The 6796-nt window shown below is 47.0% G+C and overlaps 1 pseudogene; it reads left to right on the top strand.

Moving 5' to 3' along the window:
• Positions 1-1026: 1026 nt before the first annotated feature.
• Positions 1027-5961, top strand: LOC100938710 (uncharacterized; annotated as a pseudogene).
• Positions 5962-6796: the final 835 nt, after the last annotated feature.

Here is a 6796-nt window from a genome sequence, read left to right as displayed (position 1 = left end):
GCTTATGCTAAAGAAATTACGTATTCTCTAATAATAAATTAATACTTTCTCCAATGCATATTAACTGTGCATCCTGTATTTATCTGGTAACCCTAAAAGAGAAGGGCCAGACACTCTTGAGGCAAGCCAATGGATTCCAGGAGGGACTATTGCTGGGCTTCTGGACCCATGCTCCTTTTATAACACTTAACTGTGTTCCTCCCTGGCTCCCTTCCTTCCTTCATTCCTTTCTTCATTCCTTTCTTCTTTTCTTTTTTTTTTTTCTACCAGCTTTTCCTAGCTTTATTATTATGATAAAATAGACCTAAGCTAAAATTTACCATGGAAACCATTTTGAAGCATACAGTTCAGTGGTGTTAGCACATTCACACTGCTGTGCAGCTGTCACCACCAGCCATTTCCAGGACTTTTCCATCATCCCAACATGAAACTCCACCCATGAAACACAAGCTGCCCAACTCCCGCCTTGCTTCCCCATCCCTGGCGGCCACTGCTTCTGCTGCTGTGAATCTGACTGTTCTAGGCACCTCACATAAGTGGACTCATACAATATCTGTCCTTTTACGTCTGACTTCTCTATTTAATTTTTCTTAATAAAACTTTTTTAGAGACATGGTCTCGTTATGTTGCCCAGGCTGGTCACGTACTCCTGGCCTCTGGTTATCCTCCTGCCTCACCATGCCTGGCTTTTTAATTTAATTTTTAAAGGCAGGTAGGAACTAAGCGGGCCACAGAGGAGCTGCCTGCAGAGGTGAAGACAGTGTTGGTTGTGCTGAGAGAAGCAGGAAAGCAGGTCAGGGTGTAGGGCTGGAAGGCAGGGGCGGTTCTGGAAGGCAGGGGCCCTGGTTCTGGGAAGCCTCGCCCGGCTCTTCCGCAGCTGCCAACCCTCCCGGAGTAACGAGTGCCCGTCAAACAAATAAAGGGGGTTGATATTGGGACATGGCTGCTGGATTTATATTAATAATTGTAGTAATAAAGTTGATCGCAGGTACGATGGAGAAGGCACCTGCCTGGTGAGGTGAGACAATGGTCGGAATCACTGAGGCTCCTGCATGTCCCAAATTTCCTCCGGGGGGAGGGTGTGCTGCTCAGCGGCTCCCACACCTGCTTCTATGGGAGAAGCAAGTAGAAGTCAGAAGGATAGGCGAAGGAGTCAGAAGCTTCTGTTATTGGTTCGGGAAGATGCTGTGTCGGGGGCACCAATTATACGGGGAACAAACCAGTTGCCAACTCCTGACCCTTGGAGTTGATGCCACACTGCTTAAACCTCTGCGCTGGTTCCCCGGGGGCCCACAGCGAGGTCTGTAACTCAGGGAGAGGCGCTGGAGCGGAGTGTGGGAGAACGGTGTGCAGGACGGGCTCCATGCACTTTGAAATTATAAACTGCCTTATGAGACAGGGGTACGGTGTATGTGCATTTTCCTGGGAGAGTCCATAGTTTTTATCACATTCTGTAAAGCAACGCTGTGCAGTAGAAATACACAATACATACGTACAGTTTTAGTTGTCAAAGAAACTGTAAAAAGATCTTGATGAACATGGATGGCATAGATGTGAGAAAAGCACCATTATTAAAGAATATGCCTTTATGTAATGCATTAAAAGGTAACAAAATGGATAAGCAGGTAACAAAATAGCAAAGACCTAGGGTGAATTGCAGTCATCCACTGGGGAACTGAGGAGTTAGGGTTTCTCATTACAAAACTTCCTGATGGAAGACTATTATTTATCAACTATTTATTGTCTTTCCACTAAATAAGAAGTGATCGTCATCTCTTCAGATGAGTGCCACAGGCTTTGCAAAAGTTAATTGCCAATTAACCTTTGTGCCTGGATTTTCTAATTTCTAAAAATATTACTACATGACTCCAAAGTTTGTTATAAAGACAAACAATTGACATGATGTATACTAAAGTAACAAAAATGTTGACCCCACAGGAGGGGCTGGTTAGTGTCAGACTCCCTTGTTCTTCTGTCAGTATCAAAAAAAAATCTGTCCTTTAAGGTTTACATAAAGACAAAGTATCATGATGAGGTATCTTAAAATTGATAGTACTAACAAAATTTTTGAACTCCAAGTTGTGCAATTTTAATGTATAAAAACGATAAAACATACTGAAAAATAACAAAAGCCCTATAGTCAGACAACATAGGTTCAAGTTCGGGCTTGATCTCAACTAGTGTTTCAATGTTGAAAAAAAATTCCATGTGGTCTTTCCAACTTCATTTCCTTATGTAACCTTGGAGATAATAATAAATTCACTGTGATTAAGAGTTAAATGGAATAGTTCTTGAGAAGGTGTTAGAATGGTTCTAACATACATGGATATTATGCGCTAATATTTGTAGTACCATTGTAGCATAAGGAAATACCATCTGCTGAGAGAGGCACAATAATGATTATCTTCATGATAATAGTTGAAGAGCTACCAGATACAGAACGAAGGGGCCATAAAATGATAATGTTATGAATGATTTTGATGCTTACGCCAGAATCCATTCTAGGATAGCTCCTGCCTGAAAAGAACTGGGACTCATTTCTTTGGAATCACAGGACACTGAGTGTGGCAAAAAGAAAAGAAGAATATGGAAATCACATATGTGATTTTAAAAGTAAAAAGTAACAGAAGAAATTAGTGATATATTTTATTTAATCCAATATATCCAAAATATGGCCATTTTAGCATGTAATCAATATAGATTTTAATGAGATAGTCTATGTTCTTTTTTCCTAAGTCTTTGAAATTCGGTGTGTATTTACACTGACAGCACATCTCAATTTAGACTAGCCACATTTCCAGTGCTGAGTGGCTGCATGTACCTGGTGGCTACCATACTGGACAGCACAGGTCTAAGGATTTCATTCCTGGTTCAAGACCAGACTCCTAGCCTTGGTTTTGGGTGTTTTTCACAAACTGGCCTCTCTTTATCATTCTTTTTCCTGGTACTTCCTCAAGGATGACTGTGTCCCCACCACTCAAGACCACCTGCCGTTTCACTACGTACCTTTGTTCGAGCTGTTCCTTTTACCTGGGATGCTCTCTCGTTTTGTTTTGTTTTTGAGACAGGGTCTCACTCTGTCGTCCAGGCTGGAGTACACTGGCATGATCATGGCTCACTGCAGCCTGGATCGACCTCCTGGGGCTCAGATGATCCTCTCACCTCATCCCTCCTGAGTAGCTGAGACTACAGACCTGTGCCACCATGCCCAGCTAATTAAAAACAATTTTTTTTTTTTTTTGGTAGAGACAGGAGTCTGTGTTGACCAGGCTGGTCTTGATTCTTCTACCACGGCCTCCCAAACTTCTGGGATTATAGGTGTGAGCCACTGCTCCCCACCTGGAATGCTGTCTCTGCACCTTCTCCCTGGGCCTGGTAGAGAGGCACACATTCTGCTAAGAGGCTTTTCCTGACTTCCCTAACCCTAGAAGGGATTTGTCCCTCCTTATCATTGTACTCATGGCTGGATTAAAGTTTAATTGTTTTTGTGGCTATTTCCCTGGCTGTAGTGTAGTGTCTTATTCATCTTTGTTGTGATCATGGTCTGCACAGAAGAGAGGATCAGTAGATGTTTGTAGACAGAATGAATAAACCACCAATCAGTCTCTTAATGCTTGAATGCGCTTGCTACTCCCTTGCTTAGATTTGTGTCTGTACAATCCTCTCACATGGATAGTACAGTAAACACACACAGACAACCTCAGATGTGGTAACTAACAAGAAATGCATGTTAAGATGTGCACAGAAAATATCTTATATCTTTATTCTCCTCCTGATCTTACAGATGGGAAAACTGAGGCACAGAACTAAGTTAGAATGACCAGCAAATTTCCATCAGTATAAATACAAAGAAGGGGAAAGGAGAATATTCTGGAAACAGGTGTGGTGGTCTCAGATGGTTGGGTTCCTCGGATGGTGGAGGATCAGTTGTCTGTGCCTTGGTTATCTGACAGGAGAGAAGAGAAGTGGGAGGTGAGGAGTAGCTCCTGGGTCCTCATGCGTATTCAAGGCAGCTTCAGGTCTGAGAAGCACAGGATATCCTTTCTGGAAGCCTGAGTTAGGAGGAGGAACTCACTGCTGGAGAGAAAGTTGAAGAGGAAGGAGGACGGACATATCAGATGATGGGAAGTGCTGGCCTGAGGAGGCGAGGAGAGAACTATCGGGGTAGAAGAAGGGGCTGAGGAAGCCGGCAGGGGGAGCAGAAGAGCGGGCACCAGCGTGGTGAAGAGGTGCAGTGCGTTATGCATGATACACACATTATTATTATTGGGAATAACCATGTATCACAGTGCAGTTCTCAGCCTGGAGAATGGGAAATGGAAAGGACCAGAGATTCAGAGAAGGCAGTTTATCCAAGGTCACACAGCACTTTAAGGCCAAGTAGAGCCTCCTAGGCATTTCTTGCCACACTCCCCCAGGCCCACCCACACCTCTGTTGCAATGGAGGGCCCCACTATAGTGCCCAGGAGAGCAGGTCTAGGGCACAGTGCCAGGCCTGATAAATATCCTTCATGCTCTTTTCAAGCAACAGGCTATGATTAGGCCTAATTATAGGGGCCTGGTCTCTTAATATTCTTCCTGGCATGTCTCTTGCCAATCAAATCATTGCCATCTGCAGGGTGATTCCTGCTTTAGTGGCATCAAGGGGAGGAGTTAATTTAACCCAATGTAAATAGATTCTGCCCTCACTTTGCAATTTGAGGAGTGTTTTTCCCTCCTGTCCCGCACCCCCACATGAGCCTCCTTCCTTCTGGCTCCCTAAGCTCTAGCCTGGGTGAGCAGTGTCTGGACACTCTATACCTAGAGTCACTAGTCACTGCCTAGTCTGTGTCAGAAGCAGGGCTCGAATTCCTCAGGGCTAAAGTGGGAAGAACCCATGTGTGCACATTTGCTTTTCCAACCTGGGCACCATTTGGCAGTTGATTCGGGTGATTCTCTCACCACCACCACCCTGCCTATGTATCCCTGTTTCCAGCCTCTGTTTTCCTCTGCAGCCAGGGTTCCTTTCTTGTGTACCCAAGGTGGGGAGCTGAACTGAGATCATGTATGGACAGGGTTCCTGGTAGGTACCCCGCACCTTATAAGGGTTGAGGAAATGTTGCCTCTTCTCCGAGCTCCTCCATTGTCCCTAACAATTCCCCAGTCCCTTCTCCTGCCCCCTCCCTCCCTCACTCACTCAGCAGGCATCAGCAGAATCCCATCTCCTATGAGATCCTGGCCTCCCACCAAATGGTGTGTCTCCCATCCCCCTCCCCACCTCCCCGAAGCTGTGCACACAGTTGGATGAGGGCTGTGCTGTCTCAACACCACCCTACCTGTGGTGAGTGGGTGCCAGTGGGCACTCTGATGCTCTGGCTTCCACCCACAGGTACCATGACTCCTGCGAGGACCCAGCATTCCCTGGCAGGTCAGACGTACGCCTTGCCCCTCATCCCGCCAGACCTGCAGTGAGAGGAGACCGTCCGGCAGGTGGCAGATGCCTGGCAGTGCCTGCAGAAGGTCTCCAGAGACATCTTCAGCAGGTGGGAGCTGCCACCCACCCCCACCTGATCAGAGGGGGTGGTTCTGGGCAGTCCTCTCTCTAGTCCCAGCAATACACCCTCTGGGAGCAGCCCCTTTGGGGATTCCTGGTCCTGGAGGACCCAGCTGGCTTCCCTGGGTGGGAGGGGCCATGGTGAGATCCCAGCTTGGAAGCTTTTGCTCCTGAGAGCTGGAGAGCTCACTCCCTTCCACCCGACTTTGCCTCCTGGTTTCTTGTGGTGGCTGTGCTCTCCCAACTCACACTCTTCCTCCCACGGTGAGGGGGCTAGTCCTTCACGCTTTCCTGCAGCCAGAAAATATTTACCCAACAGTGACTGTGTGCAAGGCACTGAGCACATCCCTATAGATCCAGTGATGAATAAGACAGTGTCCCTGTCCAACTGGAGTGCATATTCTGGCAGGAGAGACAGACCTAAATAACCAATGCATAAGCAGTTATTTAGTTACAGTTGTGATAAGGCCTATTTATAATATTCACTAATATGCATATAGCATTAACCATACTCCACCATTGATCTGAGTGCCTTAACTCATTTAACCCTCACCACATGTTATGAGCAGGCACTGCTGTTATCTCCATTTTATAGATGAGGAAACTGAGTCACAGAAAGACAGAGACTTAGCCAAGTGGCAGAGCCAGGGTTCAAAGCCAGGGATCGTGGCCCTGGGTTCTGTGGGTTATCACCGAGTCTGTGGAGGGGAGATGAGGTGCTGCGAGGCTCATCATGGGGGGCCTGGCTGGGTCAGGGAAGGTGAATGTGAGGAAATAGCATCTGTGGTAAAATCTGAGGTTGAGTAGGTAGGTCAGGAAGAACATTCCAGAAAGAAGGAAGCACATGAGCTGCAGCCCTGAGGTGGAGGACCTGAAAGGAGGCCAGTGTGGCTGAAGTGCAGAGAGGCTGTTGAGGGAGCTGAGCTGGAGGGCTGCGGTTCTTGTATAGGCAGCACTGACCCCGCACAGTCCTTGGGCTCCAGTGACTTTTCACTCAGTGTTTATTTAACTCAAGTGAGTGAATAGTGTTTGCTGTTTCCTGCAAAGGTCCCAGGGGTTGTTGGGTACACAGGTCCTGTCTTTGGCCACAAGCAACCTGAAATGAGGCTTGGTCTTCTTCCTGGGACCCCAGGCTGTGCCTCACTTGGGGGACCCCAGCGTGAAGTATGTGACTGCCTGACTCAGGTCCCTCTCATGGTCCAAGCCACCCTCATCCTGGCCCACACCTGATTGTCACCAGACCTGGAGTCCCTGCTCCTTCAC

The sequence above is a fragment of the Pongo abelii genome, chromosome 10 (assembly GCF_028885655.2).
Source record: "Pongo abelii isolate AG06213 chromosome 10, NHGRI_mPonAbe1-v2.0_pri, whole genome shotgun sequence".
NCBI classification, from domain to species: domain Eukaryota; kingdom Metazoa; phylum Chordata; class Mammalia; order Primates; family Hominidae; genus Pongo; species Pongo abelii.
This window is presented reverse-complemented; position numbering and strand designations above follow the sequence as displayed.